The sequence below is a fragment of the Ailuropoda melanoleuca genome, chromosome 14, assembly GCF_002007445.2.
Source record: "Ailuropoda melanoleuca isolate Jingjing chromosome 14, ASM200744v2, whole genome shotgun sequence".
Taxonomy (NCBI): domain Eukaryota; kingdom Metazoa; phylum Chordata; class Mammalia; order Carnivora; family Ursidae; genus Ailuropoda; species Ailuropoda melanoleuca.
In genome coordinates this window covers 80,990,304-81,013,763 of record NC_048231.1, presented here as the reverse complement: position 1 = coordinate 81,013,763, position 23,460 = coordinate 80,990,304, and the positions used below count along the sequence as shown (strand labels likewise).

Below are 23,460 nucleotides of genomic sequence, written 5' to 3'. Positions count from 1 at the left end.
TCTCCAGGGTATCTGCGTTTTGCAGGGACATTATTGAAATGGCACACACACACACACACACACACCGGCTGCCCCCCCCCCCAGTTACTCTTAAATGTTGGATTTCCAAAGACTGGACACCAGGTTGGGGGGAGGGGATATTTGAGGCAGGGGAGGCTTTTCAAGGACCCTTGGATCACATCAAGAAGGCCACCATGGTCTCTGCTGCCCTGCCCCTGTGTCTCTCTCTCTGGCCAGCTCAACTTCTAATTCTTCCCCCCAGGCTCTCCATGTGGCAACCCGGACACCCTCCCTGGGGCTATGCGGAGCTTCGAGGGTTGCTGAGCTTGTGTTTGTCACAAGCTTGGAGCTCTTTGACCAAGATTACCATTATCTATATGTCGGGACTGTTATGAAATCAATTAAATAACTAGGCTCTTTAACAGAACTGGACTACAGACATCAACATCCCACTGCAGACATCAACATCTCAGGTCCTGGGTTTTGAAGACTGAGCCTCTGGGACCTGGAGAGCTAAGTGACCTGCCCAAGGTCACACAGCTTGTTAGTGGCAAAGCTGGAACTCTAATTCACCTCCTAGCTCCTAGTTCAGTATGCTTTGATTTTAGGCTAGCTCTTTGTTAAGGACCTAGCTTATTAGCACCTGGGTGGCACAGAGAGAAATGAATGAGGCCTCAATGAGGAAGCTGGAGAAATACATCACTTTGGAGAAGTGTGAAGAGCCCCACGAGCTTGGGACTCTAGCCCCTTCCCACTGAGTAGGCTGGTGAAATGTTTCTCCAGGGTAGGCAGAGACCACCATTGGGAGCCTGGCATCCGCTCTGGTCACTTCAAGCCCAGTCATTGTGCCCAAGGAGACTGTGGGTCTGGAGCCAAATTGGCAACTCCAGATCAGAGCGATCAATGCTGTGACTCTTTTCCATTCATTGCCCTCAGCCAATATCTGAACAGGTTGCAAAAGACCGAGGCATGTCTATTCCTGCAGGGACTCTTGTCATCCTGGGGCCCTGCCAGGCATTGTGTTAGGAGACCATGATCCCACAGATCCAGAAACATGGGACTGGAGGCCCCTGTTGTTGACTCTGGGCTGCCCCGGCCTCTGGGGTCCTGCCTGCGGGGCGTTGGCTGTTTGTGAGCACAGGGTTGGGAAGAGCAAAAGGAGGCTGGAAATTCAAGACAGTTGGGCTGCAATTATCAGTCTTAGTAAAGTGTTTGAAGAGGAAATGGGCCGAAGTGAATGATCAAAGTAAATAATACTTTTGGTTATAGTAAAAGCTCCTGAACTTGGACCTCGCTGATTTGGAATTTAGGATAGTTGAGCTTGGCTGTGCTGAGATTCCCCTTTGCACTGTGAACACGGCCCAGTGAATAGATAAATAGCGCACACGTGACTCAGAGCGGGGAAGAAGGTGCATGCATGTGACTTTATTGTGATGACAAGTTTTGACCGGAAGCAGGTCAGCTCTGTTCACCTTGGCAAACATTTTATTGCCAAACGTTTATTGGGAACCTTAGCACAGATGCTGTGCTAAGTGCTAAATTAACAAACATAATTTTTGAATCCTTATAAGGAGGATTCCTTATGAGGTTAAGAATGATCATTCTTCCCATTTTAAAGACAGGGAAACTGAGGCTGGCATCGAAAAACCACCAGGATTCACACCAGGGGAGTCTGGTTCTGGGGTTTATGCTTTTAACTGCCAAGTTTTATGTATTAGGACAAGGGGGATAGGATAGGAAAAAAAAGAAAGGATGGGGTGTGACCCCTACTCCCTCCAGATGCTTTGGATCTAGTTGGGAGAGGTGAACACAGGGCCTGGCATCAAGTAGGTGCTTAATAAGTGGATTCATTAGTTAAGCAATGGTGAGGACATGGAGTGAACTGCTTGAGAGCAGAAGTGGGTTTGAATCTCCCTGCATCCCCCACCCTAGACATCGAATGGCCAAGAGAACCACAGGAGCTGAGGGTGGGAGAGGTCACTCATCAGGACATCAGTTGAAGGGACAGGCCCAGAAGAGGGGAAGGGATTCGACTGAGGCTGCGGGGGTTTCTGGTCCAAAGCTCCCTCTGCATGGCGTTCTCATGGGCTGCTTGGAAGCAGATATGCTGAGAAACATGCAGGTAGAGCTGTTAACTGGGCCTTGATTTTCCCTGGGCCCCTGGTTCTCATCCCCACCTTTGGAGACTTGCCTTCACCTTCTTGTTCCCCCTTCGACTACCCCTTTCCTTCTCCCCAGCACTGAAAGAAGGCCTTCAAGGCCTTGTGATGGGTGAACCAAGCAGTGAGGTGAAGACCACACTTGACACTCTTCCTCTCGGCCTCTCCTTGCCATCCTCTGCCTTTGGAGTCTGCCCTCTTGTGTCCCCACCAGGGCAGGGCCAGAGGCCTGGGGACACTCCTTCCATGTGTTTGTTAATGAACAAACATTCCAGCACACTGCCAAGGCCCACCAACAGCCATCCAGACAGTGCAGCTCAGGCCCCAGCACACTTCCTCCAGACTCACAGATGGGAGAGCCAAAAGGGCCTTCAAGTTCATTGCCTCCCCCTCCACCCCCGCCCCCACCCCCCAAAGGCCTTCGTTTTACTGATGAGAATAGTGGGGACCTGGAAGGAGCAGCTATTTGTCCAGGGACACCCAGGCCCACAGAAATAGAGGTGGGGTGAGAACACAGGACTTCTGCGTTCCAGTTCAGCCCCTGCTCTGAAATGTACGGGCTTTTGGGAAACCCTGTTCAGCTTGTAGCCTGTTAGGGCCAGCGTTATGAAAAAGCTAGCCAGAGCTTGTTTGCCTGACACTTTTGCAGCCCTCCCCAAAGGCAAACCACCCGTCATTTCTGATGCGTGCCCTTGGCAGCAACTACAACAAATCCACCAAAGCAAAGAGAAGGAGAAGGAGGGCCAAGCGGGGAGCTGGTGTTTGCTCCTGCTGGGAACCTGGGCATATTGAACTTGTCAACTTGTCCGGCCCAGATACCATCTTGTTCCTGCTTGGCACGGGTTTATCGAGCCCATGTGTTCCTCCTTGGCAGAGACTTTGGAGGGAAAGGAAGTGGGACTGTCCCCAGGCATTGGGGAAGGCACCCACTCCCCACCCTGATCCGGCTTTAGCCCCTCTCTCCACCCCCAGTGATGCCTCTCAGCCAACACGGAGCAGAATTCGAATTTCTTCTGCAGGATGGCACACATACACTTGGGATCCTGCCATTGTTCTGTTTTGGTTTGGGGGCTACGGGAGTCAGGCTTTGGACTGGGAGTTGGTGTTTAACATGCTCATATGACGCCTTTCAGGTGTCAGGGACTGTTCTAAGCACTTTGCAAATATTGGCTCAGGTCATCCACCCAACACCGTTTCCAGACCAGGAAACTGAGGCAGAGAGAGAACTTGATTAAGGCCACACAGTGAGCGATCGCAGAGCCAAGATTCAGGTTCTAGCTCCGGAGTCCACACTCCCATCTGGGATTCCGGGTGGCCTTTCTGCTGGGACGACCAGATTTTTGATGTTTTGGCAAAAAACTTAACCAGCCCAGATCAGTTTCTTCATCTATAAAATGGAGATAATAGTAAGCCTGCATGAACCCCTCAAACGGTAGCTTTGGGAAGTGTGAAGGGCTCTGCAGAATGGAGGGCTGGTTCTTACCTGACCGCATTCTCAGCCTTCCCAGCCGGGGCTGACTCATCCCCTAGCTTGTTTGTCCTCCACGGGTTAGCAGGCTTGGGTTGCAAAGGCGCAAGGGAACAGTGATTACCCAGGAAGAGTGCTGGACCCCCTGTGCCCATTGGAACCTTCTCACATTCAACCCCCAACCACACATACTCTCTAGTTGTTACATATATGATATTTCTTTTATCGTGGTATTTATATGATTTTTCTTGCTGTCGATGTGCTTGTTTATTGAACAGCTCTCCTTGGTGAAGGATGACAAAAGCCACAAAGAGGAAGTCAGCTGCAACCCCCAAAGCTCTGCTCCCCCAGAGTCGGTGGCTCCTTTGCCCTCACCCCCTCCCCCCCGAGAATTACAGCATGCCCAATCTTTTTTTTTTTTTTGAAGATTTTATTTATTTATTTGACAGAGATAGAGACAGCCGGCGAGAGAGGGAACACAGCAGGGGAGTGGGAGAGGAAGAAGCAGGTTCCTAGTGGAGGAGCCTGATGTGGTGCTTGATCCCATAATGCCGGGATCACGCCATGAGCCGAAGGCAGATGCTTAACCTCTGTGCCACCCAGGCGCCCCAGCATGCCCAATCTTAAGCATGAGTTAACTTTCAGCTGAAATTCTGGCCTGGGTTCAGAAGATGCCTGATTCCACCCCCAAGGTTAAGGCTGGGGAAACCCTCTAAGGGACAGGTAGGGGCCATGCCTGCCAAAGTACACCTGGAGAGGCCCCTAAAGGGGCCCCCTCTGCTCTTTCTCAACCCCATTCTCCCTCTCTTCTCTATTACCCATTCCCTACGCCAGAAAACACATTTTCTAGGGGGTATTTAAACTTTACTTTAGAATTTTACATTCCCTGCTGCTCCTAAGTACTTAATTTCTCCCCCCCCCAACCATTGCAGCAGGGAAAGGGGGAAAGGTTATGATGGTGAAAATTGGCATAATTTGAGCTCAGAAAAATGTCATGAGGTTTCTCACCCAGTGTTTGGACAGTGCTTGTGTTCTTAAGAATGGATAAAGAATTAATTTTGACCAACCACAGCAGCTGAAACCTGGTGGCCACCTCATGTGGCCAAGGGAAATGAGTAATGCTCGATTCAGTACGAGGAGGCGGCAAGAAAGTTAAATGATGGCCCTTTTGGCACCATACTTTTCGAGTGCTTTCCTTCACAAACAGGATTTAACTTGATCCTCACAAAGACTCTACAAGGCAGGGTTTGCCCATTTGACAAATGGGAATCCGGTGTCTGATGAGGGAAGCAGGAAGTTGTAGAAAATAGGAGAAGCAGAGCCCCGTGGGGCTGACATATTTCTCCTACCCTTCCTGGCTAGGTATCTGGGTACCAAATTTCTGGCTGTGCTGGATTGAGCACATAGGTCTGGCCAGTGTTCGTTTTGGGTGCTAATCTTAAGCCTGGCTCTGTCTTCATCCTGATTTTCCCATTGCTTCATTTTCCTTCCTTATTTTTTATGTATGTTTACCTACCAACGAACTGTAAGCACATTCCTACAGTGGTTCCGATCCTTTTGGAAGAAGATGGGTTATAAATGCAATAGTCCTGCCCAGGATATCGTTGTTAATTATTTCATAAGGTCTCCCGTGGAGGAGATATTTGCATATTAGCCAAGAGTTGCTTTAGTAACCTTAGACACACCCTATTTCCTGAGGGATAGAGTGAGGATGTGGGTCTATAGGGCCTCCGAGGAACCTTGCAGCTCTGATGGCCTGAGTTTGCTTCCATCTCCAATCTTATTAAATCACACAGCTCAACTGGAGATAAAGTAAGACCTAAAACTCTGGTTTTTCTAGCATAGCCCTGTGGGTCTCAGCCTGAGCAGAGGAACAAAACCCAGAATCTAGAAGCATCCCTCTTTCCCCACCAAGCTGACCATACCATACAGCATCAAGAAGGAAATAATTAAAAATTTCAATGAAATAAAGTCCATATAACAAAATAGGGAATATTAAGAGTGCAGGGAAACCGCATTTATTTGTCTCCCTCTTCCACCTGGGACATAGCCAAGAACTGAGTGGAAAATAAAACCATATTGAACCAAAAGAAGTCACAGAACACATGCTAGAACATTCATTCTCTGGGGCCCATGTCACTGGGGGGCCTATTGGCTCATTTTACGCACAATTCGAACTTACATAGTTTCCGACCTGCATGGGACCAGCTGGAACAAATGAGAGCACAGGGTGGAGGAAGGCTAATGAAAACTCAGTTTTGCGTCAGGTCTTGCCATGTTTGGGGGTTCAGGGGGGCAGCACTGGTGATGAGGGACACTGTGAGGGTGAGGGTTTCTCTGACTTTGTTATGCAAACATCTTCGGATGGTTTAAGCAATTCCCCTGAAGGGACCTGAACATTTTGCAGTGACAGCGAGGCTTGGAGGGTGTCTTGCTTAATCTGAGTACACGGATGGCAGCCAGAGGCACCTGCAGGTGACAATGGAAATGCGGTGGCAAGAAGCAGGGGTGGGGGATGGGCAGGTGCCTCTAGGAAAAGCGCTCACCGTAACATGGTTAGTGTGGACCACAGGATGGGAAAAAAGTGCCTTTATCATAACAGAATCCTAAACACATAGGGTTTTTCTCAATGTGTGTATATTACTTTCAAAATTAAGAAACGGGAAGTTTTCTTTTCTGAAATGAAAGGAAATGCTGGACCCAAGAGGACCATGGAGTTGGGAGAGTGACCCTGTGAGAACTGGCCAAGCTGCAGTCTTCCACCACCAGGGAAGAAAGGCAGTCGTGGGGTTGGCCTGGCTTCCAGAGTAAGATCACTTGCCACAGTCTCCTGCCCACCCCCCAACTCCCACCAAGCTCAGCCCTTGTCCGTCCCGGGAGAATAGACCCACGCCCAACCTGGGTATCCTGACGGCTCACAAAGCCCTTCGTGGGGGGCTCCTCTCATTCCTTCCAGGTCCTGGGATCCAACCCAGACTCTTTCCTCCTGCCTTGACTGACCTCCTAGCTGGTCAGCCAGGCTCCTGACCCCTATTGGTGCCTGCTTGGTGGGAGCCAGGTGACAGGGCCACGCGTCCAGCATCATGCCTTGCCCTAACCCTGCTTGCTTCCTTGGAACACGGGCTGTGTGCTGTGCCCCCAAAGACTTCTCAGGTTCTGTGTCCAGCGTGGCCTCTGGACTTGACAAGACTGTCACAGTCCTCCCCTTGAGGTTTTCCCAGCCATGACCCTGAGCCACAGCTGCGACCATGTGCACCCCCACCTTCCCAGCCCTGCCCGCCGTGCTGGTTATCCTTACTGCCCACCGTGTTTCATGCTTTCGAGGCCCTCGGGTTCTCAGAACCAAGATCAAAACCCCAGCGAAGGGATGAGCTGAAATGACCACTGATTTCAGTTAAGGAGCATGGCCCCACCCTCACTTGCACTTCACAATAACTGGTCATGAGACCCTGAGCTTTGGCCTCGGAGGCTGTAGCCAAATTCTGAAAAGACGTGGGTCATACCTCCGAACATATCTTGGAGTGAGTGACTCAGGGTGGATGGATTCACTGAGCTGTGGCCGGTAGCTACTGCCCTCTTTGTAGGGCTTTTGAAACTGCAGCTCCAGATTCCGATAATTTATCATCTTGGTGCTGCCTGAAATATTGCCTGTTTTATTCCTTCCTTCCTTCCTTCCTTCCTTCCTTCCTTCCTTCCTTCCTTCCTTCCTTCTTTCCTCCCTCCCTCCCTCCCTCTCTTCCTTCCTTCCTTCTTCCTTCCTTCCTCCCCCTCTCCCTCCTTCCTCCCTTCCTTCCTTCCTTCCTCCCTTCCTCCTTCCTTCCTTCCTTCTTCCTTCCTTCCTTCCTCCCTCCCCCTCTCCCTCCTTCCTCCCTCCCTTCCTCCCTTCCTCCTTCCTTCCTCTTTCTCTCTCTCTTTCCTTCCTTCCTTCCTTCCTTCCTTCCTTCCTTCCTTCCTTCTATTCATCTATCTATCCATCTGTTCATCTCTCATCTACCTATCTAAGAAGGACCACCTGTAATTATTTCTGCTCTCCTTCCATGGGTAAAATAAATATATATATATTTCATACAACAAACCATTTCTGTTTCTCAATGACTTCCTCCTTCCATCTACATTTTTTTTTTTTTTACTTTTGGGTGGGGGTCATTAACTTTTTTGAAAATCTGTTAAGCTCTCTGGGCTCTCTTCCCAGAAGAAGGAACACGCTCACATCCTCATACAATTTTGCCTACTGAGCAGCTTGGGGGCTGTGAATCCTCTGAACCCCCAATCTGCACCCCCTAGACACCCTGGTAGGACCCCTGCTAATGTAAGAACTTTCCTATGGAAACAACCCATGGCCCAGTAGCATCACCTGTCAGCATAGGCATGCTGTCAAGGGCCCCCGTATTTGGGCGCCTCTGTCTGGCATGCTGGGCCCCAACTCCTTCCCATCTAATCTTCCTCATGGAGCTCCCACTGCTCTGGCCAGTCTGGCTGGCCTTCGTCCTTCCCCAGGGCTGTCACCTCGCCTTTGTCCCACTTCTTCCCCACCTGCTTATCTCCATCTAACCCATGGCTCAAGTACGTGATGGCTTCCTCGGAGGGCTCAGAGAGTGCCCGGAGGGTGGGGGGCTTGAGCAGAGAGGGGAGAGGCCCAGTTTCACAGGCACAGAAACACTGCCATGCACTGAAACATGAGCTCCTAGCACCTCGGAAGTCCCGAGCTGGCAGGGAGGGGTGGGGGGACAGAGAATGACGTGCCAGACTTGATTTTTCCCTCCTGCCCGATTGGAGACTGAGGAAGTTGGTCGTGGGGAAACATCCTGCCCCCAGAATGAGAAACCACTGGGTTCTTGCCCCAGTCTTGGCATTGACTGAGTGTGTAACTCTGGACAGGTCACAGGTCACTTCAACAATGCAGCCTTAGTTTCCTTATCTTTAAATGATGGCAGGGGGGTGCTGGCAGCACTGTGGTGAACTTGACACTCTTGAACATTGCAGGTGTCAGCCCAAATGTGCAACCGTTCTGGAAAATGCAATATGGCACTATTCTGTGAGGAACCATAAAAGTCTTCATACCCCTCTCATCCTTCTTTCTTGAGAATCCAATGGAAGGCAGAAGCCCACAGCAGGGGGCAGGTGTGCGCCAGGGTGGGCACGCCCACCTCATCCCTAAGATGGAAAAGTCCGAGTGTCCGAGAGTAGGGACAGTTGTCTGCACACTGGTGCGGCCCCTCTTTGGCGTTCTGTGCAGCTGTTAAACATGGTTGACGTGCAGCGCGTGCTTAATGCAGATGCAATCCGGCAGCTGGAAAACCTCCTCCTTCTCCCCCCCACCCGACACACACCTGCACGACCTTCCCTGGTGACAGTGACTCATCACAGTGCTGACTCAGCAAGGCCACACCACCCAGGTGCCAGCCCCCAGCCACCACTGCTTCTGCAACATCAGCGTGCATCCCCCGGGAGGCTGAACATGGAGCCTGGGGGTTCAGATTCTGATTGGGGGGGGCCTGAGGTAGGGCCCAGGAATCTGCACTGTAACCGTCAGCCCAGACACTCTAGCGGAGGTTTGGAAATCCACATCGTGAGAGGCGTCACCGTGCCTCGGCCACGGCACCCCGAACTCCCACACAGCACACACCCCGGCCTGTGGCACCTTTCCTCCTCGGCCATGAAGCTCCAAGTCTTTGGCAAAGACTCCAGAATTGCATTTGTCCTGGAATTGGCGAGCCTGCTGACTGTGCTGGGCAGATGGCCGTTTAGCGTCCCCTTCGAGATGTGCCGAAAGGTACCTGCAGCTTCAGTCGAGGGCCTGGTCGGAGGCGTTAGCCCTGGTCTTACCTCTGTCTCACTCCGGTTTCTCCTACTGCACTCGAAACCCCAAAACTCTCTCAGCGACATTATGCAGTGCCCCAGGATTAAAAGTGAGTCTTAGGAGTGGTCAGCGTGACCCGAGTTCAAATCCTGACTCTCTGAGCTGCCCTTCTGTGAAAGGGAAATAATCACGTACTGACTTCATAGTCTGTTGTTGAGGATTGAACCAAATAACACGATGCAAAGCTCTCAGCACAATGCTTGCGGTTACTGTAATTATGATTATTTTCCTGTCCTCGGGGGTTAACAGTGAGGCTTTTCTTTGATGAGGTCCTTGTAGAAGGCCAGGCCCTTGTTTTGATCTTCACAGTGGCCATTCAGTCCTGCCCTGTTCTCCCATCCACCCTATAAGCCTAACCTTGACCTATGGAAAATGCCAGCTTTGAGGAGAATGTCCCGGGCACCCTTACGTTACGGTGAAGGTCACTGTGCTGACCCTCCTACCTGGCTAGTTTGTCTGGCCCTGGGCAAGGGCTGTGGGCTGTCCTGGCCATAGCCAGTAGCCCCTGGTGGTGGCATGCTGACCCGTACTAGGGGTGAGGCCGCCCTCTGCCTGAGCACGCCAGAGCCGGTTAGAGCAGCAGCTTTGCGGGCGGGTATCAGGGCCTGTTCACTGCTTCCTCCAACAGAGAAACTGCTGGTGCACGCCCCTTCCCCATCAACAGTCAGCCACCCAGCTTTGCAGCCCTCCCTTCCATTCACCGGTCCCCTTGCACAGTACACCCCCCCCACAGCCCCTGTACACACCCGCACGCACGCCTGTGTGCACACACACACAGCCCTGCCCTCATCTTCCCCATCCCCATCATCACCCTTCCTCATCCTGGCAGACACTGGAGAAGGGACACATGGACCCCTAGCGAGTATTTGTTACGCCCAAAGGGTACCAACAGCCTGGTTGGGTAATGAGGCCCTCACACGTTTGCAGGGACCCCGTAGGGACAGGCGTCGTTCACCACGTTCACCACAGGGAACTTGGGTCGAGGCCAGTGTTTGCGGCGAGCACAGCCGGCCCTCAGCTCAGCTCCCCAGGCTGTCTGGCCCCACAGCCTCCTGTCTCAGGGGTGTCGCTTCATGTCAGGGGACTTACTTGTGTGTCTAGGTTGAGGTTCTTAGTTATGTTTTGTTTTTTTAGTTTTCTGAGTATAAATACCTCCTTTAAAAAGTTAACCCTAGAAGCTCAGAGTTTTGCTTTGTAGCCACTCTATAGGGGACGGGGCTGGCGGGACAAGGAGAGCGCCGGGAGCACTGAGCCAGGAGGTACGGGGCTGCCGGGCAAGTCATCCCTGCCAGCACCCCCATATCCTCGCTGTGCATGGGAGCTATAATCCCTGCTTTCCTGGTCTCTCAGGGTGGGGATCAATGAGAGGAGGAGGCTGCTGGAGGCCACCAAGTGCTTCCACTGAGGACCTGGCTGAGAGACCATGATGGGCTCGCCCACCTGACTTCTTGGCAGATGGTCGTCAGGTCGTTGTCTTTCCCTGCTAGAAGGTCAGCTCCATGAGGACGGGGAGATGTAGATGTGTTCACCGCTTTATAGCCAAAGCCTGGAGTAGTGGGGGGCTGGGACAGGCTGGCACCGCAGACCTGGGAGAGGAAGAGAAGTGGGAAGGAAGGGAAGGAGGGGGACAGGGAAGGAAAGAAGGAGGGCAAAGAGGAAAGGAGGAAAGGAAGGAAGAGAGGGAGGAAGGGAGGGAGGACGGTGGAGGAACCTGCCTGCCCTGGATGGTAGTATTCCCCCCTTTTCCACCGCTGCCCCCTTGGCCAGGTCCTAGCTGAGCTCTCTTCCTCCCCTAGGCTCCCAGCTCTGAGGCGACAGTCCCAGTCATCCAGAGCCCTGGCCAGGGTGAGCCCAAGCTCTTGGCACTTTCCCCTCCTCCTGCTGTGGGTGCCTGACCACGTCACCCAATACAATCTTTGGAGAAATGTGAGGCCCTGGCAGCCCTGGGGCCCTCGGGCTGTGAGCAGTGGTGGGCCGGGACCCTGTCTCCTGTAGGGGCAGCCAGACTGTGAGCTCTTCCCTGAGCCCCAGCCAGGTGGGGTACTTTCCCCTCGCTTCCCCAGAGAGCACTTCTTTTTTTTTTTTTTTTAATTTTATTTTATTATATTATGTTAATCACCATACAGTACATCCAGATTCCGATGTAAAGTTTGATGCTTCATTAGTTGCGTATAACACCCAGTGCACCATGCAATACGTGCCCTCCTTACTACCCATCACCAGTCTATCCCATTCCCCCACCCCCTCCCCTCTGAAGTCTTCAGTTTGTTTCTCATAGTCCATAGTCTCTCATGTTTCATTCCCCCTTCTGATTACCACTTCTTGCACCCTGTGCTCAGCCAGCACCACCCCTCTGAGGGCCCGGGGTCAGGACAAGCTCTGGCTGGTCTCTGAGCACACCTGAGAAGTGGGAGGCAGCTCCAAGTATGCGGGCCTCCCCTCTGGGCCCCACTCTCACCTTCCAGCTCCCACAGGACGGGGCAGCCAAAGGCTAGCTGGCCGCAGAGCTCTGCTTCTCTGGATCACCTCTGTGTGCTTGACGGAGCGAAGGAGTTTGGTCAAGGAGCCTGGCAAACCGCCAGTAGGTTCTGGATGACTGGGTCTGCCCCCTACCCACCCCCAAAACATGGCGGCAGAAATGTGTGTGTGGCTTTGGCAACCAATGGATTTGGATAACCTTTGTGACCAGAGGAAGCGCTGTTAACGCAGAGCTTAGATTCAAGTGTGCGGCTCCTTCTCTCGTCCTGATGCCCAACAGCTATGAATTGTTACTCACCTCAGCACTTTCACACATGTCAGTGAAATCTGGCCTGCGGATCAAAGTGATAGAGCTTCTGATTACAGTAGAGTCCCTTGTGCTACTAGGACAAACAGGGAGCTCAGGAGAGTGAGGGCCTGGCTTGTCCTCACAACAGGGAAGCCGCAGGGCCCTGTAAGCAGAGGCTGGTGTGGCCCCAAGTGCCACCTCTTCCTCTTGCTCCAGCCGAATGGGTTGAGTTTTCTCTCAATTTTCCTCACAATTTAATTAAACATTTGTGGAGCACTTAAGAAACACAAAAAGTGGGGTATGAGATGGAACCTGTGTTGACTCTAGTGAGAGAAAGTGAGGGGGGGAGGGGGGAGGGGCAAAGGGGGAGGGGCACCGAGAGGAAGACTAACTGCCCTAACCTGCTCTGAGGCTACAGATGGTCTCCTATCTAGTATGGTGTGATTATGAGTGACCTGCTCCCTACTGTTTCACGAATTTTCTCTAATCAGGAAGAATTTCATGTACATGCTTTCAAATATATTTCATATATATTCATATTCTCTTAAAAATGTATATCCCTATATAGAGAGAGAAAGAAATGTATGTCCATATATAGAGAGAAAGAAAACTAGAGTTTTTCTTCTTTGATTTCAAATGTTCCCATTCTGCCACTCACTCACTTTTTTGATCTGGGTCTCAGTTTCCTCATCCACACGGTGGGAATAAAAATCCCTTCTTGGTGTGCTCTCCAGGGTTGTTGTGAAGACCAAGGAGGATAACAGGTTTAAGAAAGCCACAGAAAGGTAAAGCACGGCATACGTAGAAGTTGACATCATCAGAGGTCGGGTCGCGGCCCGGTGCGCTGCAGGCACAGGGCTGCTGGGGTGGAAACAACCCCCCCCCCCATAAGATCAGCCCTGACTTGGTGCTGGTTCTCGCCGAGGTAACTGCTTTCTCTGGACAAGCCCCGGTTTCCATGCTTGCGTGGCAGGGCGTACTGTGGGGGTGGTGGCCAGTCACAGCCCTGAGCGTGCAGAGTCTTCACAAACTGACTTGTCTAAAACAAGTCAGCAGGACGGACAACAGAAGCAAAACCTTCTCGAAGCCATCCGAAGTATAGCACAGCTGGGATGCTCTTCTTGTCCATTTATCGGCACTTGCAAGTTCTTGGAGGATAAAGGCCAACCCAACTGAGGGCACCAGCTAGGAAAGCTCTGGGTCATCCTCTCATCTCATCCATTGTCCCCACTTCCAGAGGATAAAGCGGAGGACCTGGGAGGCCAGGTGACATCCCCGCCGGCACACAGCCCAGCAGTGACAGAGGCAGGACTAGGTGCATTCTACTTGTTTCCCAGATCTGGGGTTCTCTCTACAAACCTATGTCCCCCACATATTTGGCAGGGGCCTACCGCATACCAGGTACACACGGTGGAAAGGACACATGGGGTCCCACAAGCAGCCTCTATTCTAGTGGGAGGGACAGTCAAAAAATAAGCCAGTAGGTAAGCAGTTAAATAAAGGTTTGCAGGTGGCCTGAGTGCTTCAAGCAAGGGTCTGAAATAGATGATGGTGGGGGAGGTTTCTAATTTATCTGTGGTGGTCAAGGAAGGCTTGTCTGAGGAGGTCATGTTTCTGCAAGACCTGACATAGAGGGAGAGCGTGTCAGGCCAAGGAATCCACACGTACAAAGTCCCACAACAGGAAGGAAAAGGAACTCTACCAGAGGATGGGGGCGGGAGGCAGGGCTGAACTTAGAGAGAGGCACAGGGATTTTGCTGAGCCTCATGGGCCATGGGGAACAGTTTGGATTGCATTTTAAGTGCCCCGTGATGCAACCAGATGCCCATTTTAAGAAGATTACCCAGGCAGCCCTGTGGCACTGGGCTGAGGGAGCAGGACAGGAGTGGGAGCATGGGGACCAGTGAGCAGGTCCCTGCAGAGGTCAGGGTGAGAGGGATGGTGGCCCAGCCGAGGGCAGTGGTGGAGGAGGTGGCAGGAAGAGAGTGGACTAGAGATCTATTTTGGAGATAAACTTGCAGAGGGATGGATTGGCAGGGGTGGGGTGCAGAGCAGGCAGGAGAGGGAGGCCGCAAGTGTGGCTCTGAGTTTCCGGCTTGAGTAATATTCAAGCCCAGTGCTGTGCAAATTGTCTAGGGAAGACTTGCTCCAGAGCTTTTTTCCACACTCCTCCCCACCCCCCGCCCCGTCTCAGCCTCCTCCTGGCTAATAATAGCCTTCTGGTTGGGCAGGAGTCTTCAGCCTGCCTGTTCAGCAGCTGGGGAAACTGAGGCATACATCAGCACAGCAAACTGCTCCTAAGAGAACCAGCTGTAGGAGCTGGACAAAAAGCCAGAGCTGAGCCCCAGAAGCCACCTTTGGGCACCAGAGTCCTGAAGACTCTGGTGTCATGTCCAGTTTTACCATTCATCAAGCCCTGTGACCTTGAACAAGTGGTAAGACCTCCTGAGCCCATTTCCTCATCAAGAACGTGAGGAAATACGAGGATCTACCCCATGGTGTGGTTGCAGGGATGAAGTGGGCGGGGTAGACCCTCGAGAGATATTAGATATTAGCTACTACTATTTCTGGAGAGTATGGTTCTTCTCGTATCCACCTCTCTGTACGTGTGCACACAGTCCGTATGTGTGCACGCTCATTCAGAAGCCATCTGCGTGCCTACGTCACTGCGGACGACCAGGCACCACGAAAGTTTCAAGTTAAGAGGGTAGCGGGTTTGCTCACTGGGCTTCTGTTTAGCCTTCTGAGCCGTGCTGGGTGGTTGAAGGAGGAGCTTTCATCCTCCCTGGAACAAGAGTGAGTTGTGGGGTTTGGAGGCAGATGTGAAAAGCAAGGCATCTGTAAGCCAGCCTGTTTCCAAGAGCTCTGACCGACCTGACCCAGGAAGAGCGGTGGGGGTGAGAAAGAGGGGGGTGAGCCAGAGGGAGGGGGCCAAAGAGGGCCTAGGAAGGAGCCACATCCCAAAAGGAAATGCACAATAACAGCTCTAGAGTCTGGTGGACCCAGAGCCCCTTCTGTGGGTGGCTTTGCTAGCCTCCCCAGTCCCCTTCCTCCACCCCAGCCCTCCGAGACTCCTTTATGTTCCTGTTCCCAGGAGGCACCTGGCACAGGGACTGAGAACACGGAGGCACGGCTGGAGGGGCTGGAGGGTAAGGCTCCCCACTTTTTGCCCAGAGCCCTTCCGAAGGGCGTGCCCCAACTGGGCACACACAGACAGTGATTAAGGGGGAGGGAGGAGGGAGGAATGACATTGACTGTCCACTGCGGGACCCAGCCGGTGGGCTGGCCACTGGCCAGCTCTCCCCCCAGGCTCTTGGCTGCAGTATCCTTGGCCCTGGCACCACCCACTGGCCTACTCAGACACTCCTTCAGGTCGGGGCTGGAGCCCCGCTAGGAGGGGCCGCCTGGGGGCAGGCTGGGCTAGGCACGGCAGCTCTCCCCCACCCCTCCTGGCATCCTCCCTCCACCACCCCTCTGCCCACATCCAGCTCCAGCTGGGTTTGAGAGAGGTGCTCCAGTTCTCCCTCCCTCCCTCCCTCCCTCCCTCCAAAGCAGGCCCTGCCCTGTACTCTGTCTTTCAGCCTGAAGCTGCATCCTGTAAACTGGTTCCACCACACAGACCCCAACCTGATGCTGTATTCACTGGGAGAACCTTCTCCACCCGGCCAGCTGCCCCCTCCCCAAGCCTCACTCCTTCACCTTACATGCCCTCCTGCTCACAGCAGCACAAACGTCCAGACCCGCCCGGCCCGCCTCCCGCAGCCCTTACCCGATCAGCCCTGTCTTCCTGACTGCTCTTGGCTCCTTGTCTGCTCTGCAGAGCTGGCACCCTGTTCCTTACGGACCCCGCCCAGGGCTGCAAGTACTCTGTCCCACACTGACCAACCCCCTGTTGCTTTATCTCCCCACAAAACATGAGGCTCTGAGGGTGGCACCCCACTGCACCCACCCCACCCCACCTCCACCCAGGCCATTGAGGTAAACCCCTTATGGGTACACAAGAAACCCTTCTGGATTGATACCGATTCCATCCAGGTCTGGTGCTGGCACTTTCACCTACTGGGTCTGGGGGTGGTGTATGGAGTTACACATGATTGGATATTTAATTAGTGACTTTGTGGACAAAGGGATTTGACTTTTCATTCTCTGGCTTGGGTGTTCCGGGAATATGTGGTTTTTGATAAAAAGCTATGGAGTCATCCAATCTTGGAAACTGTCCACCTGCCCTGATTAAGTGCTTCCCCTTCTGAACTTCTTTGATTCTCTGATGTTGCACCCCCTCCCCACCCTACTCCAAGCTTCCCTGGCTCTGAGACTCTCTGGCCCCCCATGCTGCCATCCATGACCCTCCCACCATAGCAAGGAGGGCCTGACAAACTCATTGCTGCCCTCGCCCATGGGTATTTACAGTTTTAGAACCACAGAGAGAGACCCTTCCTGCCTTCCTGAAGCAATGTTGCCTGCCTGGCACAGGCCTTCTGCAGGGCGTGCCCCACAAAGGAATGAATCACTAATACTGGAATTTCAAGGCAGGGGGCACCTGTTGGAGGTGGTATTTTAGTCTGAACCATCTTCCTGGGGTTCTTGACTTTCATGGACCTGTGGGATTTACCTTTGGCTTTGGGGTGCTTTACAGCTAGTGGCCTGTCCTTGAAAGAGTGGCAGAGGCCACAGAGGGCCAGAACTCTGGTCTCCTTCGTTTTGTGCTGATTCTCCATGGCACAGGGGGCCCGCTGATCACCAGGTAAGAAGAGCTCCCCTTGGCTCCTCCCCCCATTTCTGAGGAGAGCCAGCCTAAACACCAAGTGGTGAATGATGATTTCCCACCAGGTGAAGGGCCATTCCAGGAGAAAGAGGGAGGACTGGGGCAGGAGCCTCCCCAGCTGGCAGTTTTCAAAAAGGGTGTAGTGTGTGGCTTTAAGGAACAGCTTGAGAGAGGGTGCTGTGGCCACACCTCTCTGTGATCCCTGCTTGGCCCACCCCAAATGTGGACTGTTGGATCCCTGGATGGCATTTCTGAGTCAGTCTTCAAATGGAGACAAAGCAGTGGAGAGCCTGTATGACATGTTTGCGGTGGGGGCGGCCTGGGAGTGGGTGCCCCCGTCTCAGGCCTCCCGACTCCAGGTGGGCCAAGCCCAGCAGGACACGCCCCTGGAGGGAGCTGCAGTTCAGTGCTTACTTCCTGCACTTTCCTCTTTTTATTTGCCACTTGAATGCTCCCGGTGCAGTGTTTGATTTGGTGAAGTTACACTCAAGACCCTTTGAGAAGAAAACATAATTCTAGTCATTTTATTGGACTCAGGTTTCAGGCAATGGAAATAAAATTGCCTCTAAAAATAAAAGGCACGCCGAACTGAGTAAAACAATAATAATAAAAAGCTGCCCTGATTTGAGATAAGTGGTAAGGCATTTTGTGAAATATTAGAGGGGAAAATAAATAAACGAGGAGCCCCACGAGCCGGGGGGAGGGGGACTCCTCCCCCACCCTCGCTTTCTTTTCTGCTTTACGTTTACGAAAGAGCTTGATTTGCGTATTATAAAGTGAAGCGCAGAGCGCCGCTGGTGAAGTTGGTCGCTGCCCCGCGCTTAGCAGTACAGGTGGACGACAGGGGCGGCCTGCCAAATACTTTGGTTAGAGGGAGGGGTGGGAGTGCTCTCGCAAAACCACTCCTGGAATGGCTTAACTCGCCCAGCACGAATCAATGACAACCTCCCGCCGGCTGCGGCAGGCTCCCCTGAGCAGCGCTGCCGCGTGGATCCCCAGCCCGGGACCCTGGCGGCGCTCAGGACACGGCCCGGGCACGAGCGCGGCGCCCCCGGGGCGGCCAGGTGGGTGTGCGGCGGCCCGGGCAGCTGGGAGCGGGGCCCGAGATGGGGGCAGCGGGGCGGCGGACAGGGGTAGGGAAGGGACACCTTCCGGGCACTGCGGGGACCCCCTGGGACCGGGCGTGCGCTCCAACCGGCCCGAGGGGAGTGGCGGCGACAGCTGCAATTTCAAACCCGCGCCGGGCGGACGGAGGGTGCCTGGGACACCGGGGCTGGGGACACCGGGGCTGGGGCCCCCGGGCTGACGGCGGGGGCGCGCGGCCGTGTCCCTCCGGGGCAAACGCAGGAGGGAGTCTGGAACTCTGTAGGGCAACTCTCCTGGCTTGCTCCGCGCCCCACCGCCCCCGCGGGCAGCCTTCGGTGGCGGGGAGGGGACAGCGAGGTGCGAGCGGCCGCTCCGGAAGGGAGTGGCGGACAGACACGGATCGTTTAAATGCCTTCCTTCCAAAAAAGCTCAGGTTTCCCCAGTGTCAGATGCAAAACTTGGGGGGAAAACAAAAGCCATGACAACTCGGGGCCGAAGTCGAGGTCCGGACAGGGGCAGAAATTACAGGGGAGACTGGCAGAAGTCGCTGGGTGAGCTGGAGGGAGTCACGTCGCGATCGCCGGGCTCCAACCGCTGGCCGAGTGGGGTGGGCGGGGGACCCTTCCCGGCGCTCTGACCTGCGCGGGGTGGGCGGGACGACTCCCTCCGGCTGTGGAGTCCAGCGGGAGTCTCGGAGCCCCCGGGGCGGCCGGGGGGCCTCGGAGAGGGGCAGGGAGCGGCTGTGTGTGCCCCCACCCCTGCAGGCACCCGGCGCGGCGTCGCCCTGCGGAGTGCCTAGTTCCCTGCGCGGACCCGACGGCCGGCTGCGGGGCTGGCCTGGGAAGCACTCTGTAAAGAACCCCGCGTCCAGCGCCCCCGAGTGCGGGTGCAGTTTTCCGCGTGCTTGTGGTGGGGGCTCCGGGATGCGTCCGGTTCGGTGGCCCGCCTGAGTTTCTGGTTTCTGTTGTCCTGGCTGTGGGCAGGTGGGCAGGGGACGACTGCATTCTTTCTTTGAACCCCTGGCGGTGGGCTGCACAGGGGGCAGCCCCATTCCCAGGATTCATTGGCAGACTGTTGGCGTATCCCTTCCAATCCCTCTAAATGCAGAATTTTGAAAATGTAAAGGAAGTGGTTGAAACAATCAGGCAGTTTTCTCCAGATTCCATAGAAGGTTTTGCGGGAAGGGAGGGAAAGGCCCTGTCAGGTTCAAGTTTAAGTTCCATTCCTTCACCCAGTGATGTCCTGGGGGATTAGAAGGGTCAGGGACCTCCTCTGGATAGATCTCCAGGAAAGGAAAGTAACCTGGCTGCGGCCTCTGCCTTTAAGGCCCAACCTGGGCTGAAAGGCAGAATAAAGGCACCCTCCCCCAAACAGCCAGGGTCAGCCAGTGCTCTGTCTCTTGGGGCTGGTGTCTGGTACTCTTTCCTAAATTCTCCCAAACTGCCACACTAAGGGCAGGTGTCTTCATCATCTGCGTTTGACAGGTGAGAAGGGACTGAGGCCCAGGGGGCCCGCTGAGTCCAGTGCTCCCTACCTGGAACCATAGGACACCAGTGCTACCCCAGCCTGGGTTCCAGAACTTGATGAAATTGGTAGATTTGGATCCCACCAAGCACCTCTGAGACCTTGGGGAGATGCAGACAGGACTCAGGCCTGAGCCTGCAACTCGGGGCATCCACACAGAGAGACGAGGCTTGCACAGAATAGTGGAGCTGGGTAGCAAGTGGGCTGTCCTCGACAGACTGCCAGGAGAGCCCCTTCGGAATCTGAGCACAGGCATTTTGGCAGCTGGAGAGGTCAAGAAGGGTTTCTGATCAGAAATGGTATTAGGGCAGGACCTTGAAAGAGGAAGATCAAAAGAGCAAAGGCCTGGAGGTCCCACAGAGCTCAAGGCCTATCCTGCCGTGTCAGTGCTGGGAGTAAACCAGAGAGGGTGCAGGGTGGGGAGGGAGAGGATGAGACAGTCAGAGGCTAGGTGCTAGACTGTGCTTGGCACACGTTATCCTGTAACCCACATCACTCATCAGATACGAATCCCTAGCCCCGTTTTGCAGATGAGGAAACTGAGGCTTAACGGGGGTAAGTCCAGCTTATCAGTGACAGAGTCAGGAATCAAAGCTGCCCATTACATCACCCATCCTTTAGAATCTTATACTCCAGTAGGGGAGGCAAGGAATCCCCTGATGTAATTATAGCACAACACAAAATAGTATGGAAGTGTTACAGTAGTGACTGTTTTGGACCTTAGTTTCTTTCCACTCAATCAGTTATTTATTCAACAACTACTGTATTGTCTAATGTGTGATTCCAGGCACCATGCTAAGTGCTAAGTACTAAGGACTTTGGAAGGTGAGGTCCGACCTGGTCCCTGGGCTCTGTCAGTGGGAAGAGCAGTAATACATCCCTCAGGGGGATTGAGTAGATTTATTTATTTATTTTGATGGAGTGGATTTGATGAGACACTACATGGGAGAAGAAGCAGCGGCGGGAGGCCTGGGTGAAGAGGGGGATGGGCAGTTGGAAGGATGAAGGGTCCCCATGCTGCAGTCACAAGGACTCCTCCCTGGCTCAGGAGGGCGCTGTGGAGTGCCCCTGTAACCAGGTAGCTTTTTGAACCTCTGCAGCTCCAAAGATCAGTTTAGGGCTGTGGGTTCTGAGATGAGCTTTTAGTTTTGGCCCATCCCGGCTGAGATGACCAGAGCCCTGCGCAGCCTCCAGGAGGACTAGCCCCTCTCTGGAGCAGGGCCAGCTGGGCTGGGAACTGCCCCCAGAGCATCACTGTCCTGATGCATCAGTCGCTTCTCTGTGGCTGCCGTTGCGCTTTCCACGCACACAGGGTGGGAGCCCAGGCTCCCAGCCCTCATCTGACCATCGGGGAGGCTCATCCATGTTCGCAGGACTTGGTAGCAAAGCCAGCACTAGAACGCACGTCTCTTGGCTCTCCGTAATTCTCAGAGCAGCCCGCACTAGCCTGCCAGGGCATTTCAGGGCTCAATGGCAAAGACCATGTCCCACCTGCTTGTACCCCCACTTCAGGACCATTTCCTGATGCTCCTGTCCATCTCCATTCTAGCTGACCTGACATATCTGTCCTAATAAAATGGTGGCAGATGAATCTTTCAGACAGAGCAGCCATAAATATTCCAGGACATTTGGCCTGTTAACTCTCCTTCCATCTTGAATGGTGTAATAGGTGTAAGATCACTACCTCTAAAAGTAACTATCACTTTTGTGAGGAAGGTGAGCTGATAAATCTTGCCTTGAAGCTAAGCCCATCTGAGAGATGTGCTGGGGCCTTCCTTCTTTGGAACTGACACCGACACTTCCAGGAGGACAGTTCTTTTTTCTTCCTTCTCCCCCTCCCTCCCTTTTCTAAAACTCTCTTGTGTTTGGGGGTCACAAGATCATACTGCATTCGGTTTGATGTCACGGTGCCTGAATAAAGGCATTTTCTCCTGATACTGAGACTATCAGCCTGGGCAGTGCGGTGAGCACCCACCTGGCTGTCCCACGCGTGCAGCAGTTGGACAGGTGTATAATTGCGTGGGGGTGTTTGTTTGCTCAGCCCTTGCTCAGCCGTGCGGCCCTACAGGTTGGGCCAGGGAGAGAGCTGTTCAGTTTATTTTCCTTTGACTGGGAACTGCAGAGATGAATAGAGGGAGGGGAATCTGGGGCTGAGAGATTGTTGCCAAGAGCAATTTGGAGTCTCCTTCATATTAGTCAGAGATAGTGTTTTTCCTTTCTGAAGCTGCCCGCCTCATAGTAACTTCCACGAAGGATTTTTTTCCCCGTCTTTGTGTGTGTGTGTGTGTGTGTGTGTGTGTTTGTCTGTGCACGTGTGCATGCATGCTTGTTAGTTTTTGTTTTGATTTTTAACATGCTGGACTTCTCATGACTTAGCACAAAAAAAAAATAGCTTGCGGAATGGGGTGATGAGACGGGTCCTTTATACAATACATTTTGCACGTCATTGCTTAATAAATTTGAATAGTGATAGACCCCGAGGTATCATGATGGAGTGAGATGAGTAATTCCTTTGAAGGGAGAGTTTATCTTCAGTGGATGACTTTGAAAATTGCCACATAATTTAACTTTCCCTCTGCACATCTTGAGCCTGTGTTTAGAAAAAGAGGAATGTGGGCTGTCTTCTGTCGAACTCCCTTTTGTTCCATTGGGAGGCCCCCTCCATCGGTGCCTTGCCTGGAAGAGGATCAGTTCACCCTGCCCCCTTCCCTCTCATAGTCGCCCCTGCGCCCCCTCCACCATGCAGGAGGCCATCTAGGGAGAGGAAAGCTTCCCCTGCAGGGTAAGAGCTCTTCCCCGGCGGTGGCCTAGCTCACGTCCGCATGGAGGACAGAATAGGAAAGCCGGCATGGCCAAAGCCTGCCCCTCCTAGGGCAGCAACCTGGGGCAGAATGTTCTATATCGGCAGAGAAGTGAGTTCATCCTCTGAACAAATCGAGTGGAGCAACACCGGGACTCCAAACTGGAAAAATTGCCTAATAATACAGTACACGATCTCGGTCGGCTTTTTCAAATTAGATACAAACCAGAAGCAAATGTACACGTGACCCTCCCAAATGATATCATAGAACCGAACTTGGCACACTCCTATTCCCAGGGCTCCTGCTTTTTTGGCTATGGATTCCAGCTGACAATTCTGTTAAGCTGTTTCTGGAGCTAACAGGTTGGCCCATTGGTCTTTGTGAAGTTATAGGTAAAGGCCACTGGTGAGGAGACAGTGACCCCAGCTTTTGGGGACGCCTGCCTTCCCTAAGCCTTGGGGAAGCCTAGCAGAGGCTGTATCTATTAAGCAGAACCTAGATACTGGGAAATTTTCTAGGTTTTTAAAAATAACAGCTTTATTGAGATATAACTAACGTGCCATACGTACAATTCACTCATTTAAAGCTGTACATACAATTCAATGGCTTTTAGTATATTCATATACGTGCACCCAACACCACACTCGATGTTAGAATATTTTCGTCCTACTAGATGGAACTTGGTACCCATTTAGCAGTCTCACCCCCATTTCATCTCAACTCCCCATGTTCTAGGTCACCAACCAGCTCCTTCCTGTCTCTAGACAGATTTGCGTACTCTGGGCATTTCCTATCAAGGGGATCGTATGACATGTGGCCCTTGGTGACTGGCTTCTTCCCCTTTGCGTGATGTTTTCAAGGCTCATCCCCTTGTAGTAATGTATCAGTACTTCGTTGCTTTTTATTTGTGAATGATTTTCCCTAGATGGGTAGAGTACATTTTATGTATCCATTCCTCAGTGGAGGGCTGTTGGGGTGTTACCATGTTTGGCTCTTGTGAATAATGCTGCCGTGAACATTCACGTCCAGG

The 23,460-nt window shown here is 53.1% G+C and overlaps 1 protein-coding gene across 4 annotated transcripts in view; it reads left to right on the top strand.

Annotated features, from left to right (window-relative positions):
- The window catches only part of ZBTB7C (zinc finger and BTB domain containing 7C), a 302,671-nt gene that overhangs the window by 169,684 nt on the left and 109,527 nt on the right, over positions 1-23,460 (top strand). The window contains exon 1 of one of the 4 annotated variants that reach the window (XM_034642072.1): positions 17,694-18,083. The exons of 2 other annotated variants lie outside the window; for them this stretch is intronic. The gene's annotated coding sequence lies outside the window, so the exon portion shown is untranslated. Of the gene's footprint in view, positions 1-17,693; positions 18,084-18,569; positions 18,657-23,460 lie in introns of those variants that run through there. One more of the 4 variants, XM_034642074.1, reaches the window with a different exon arrangement.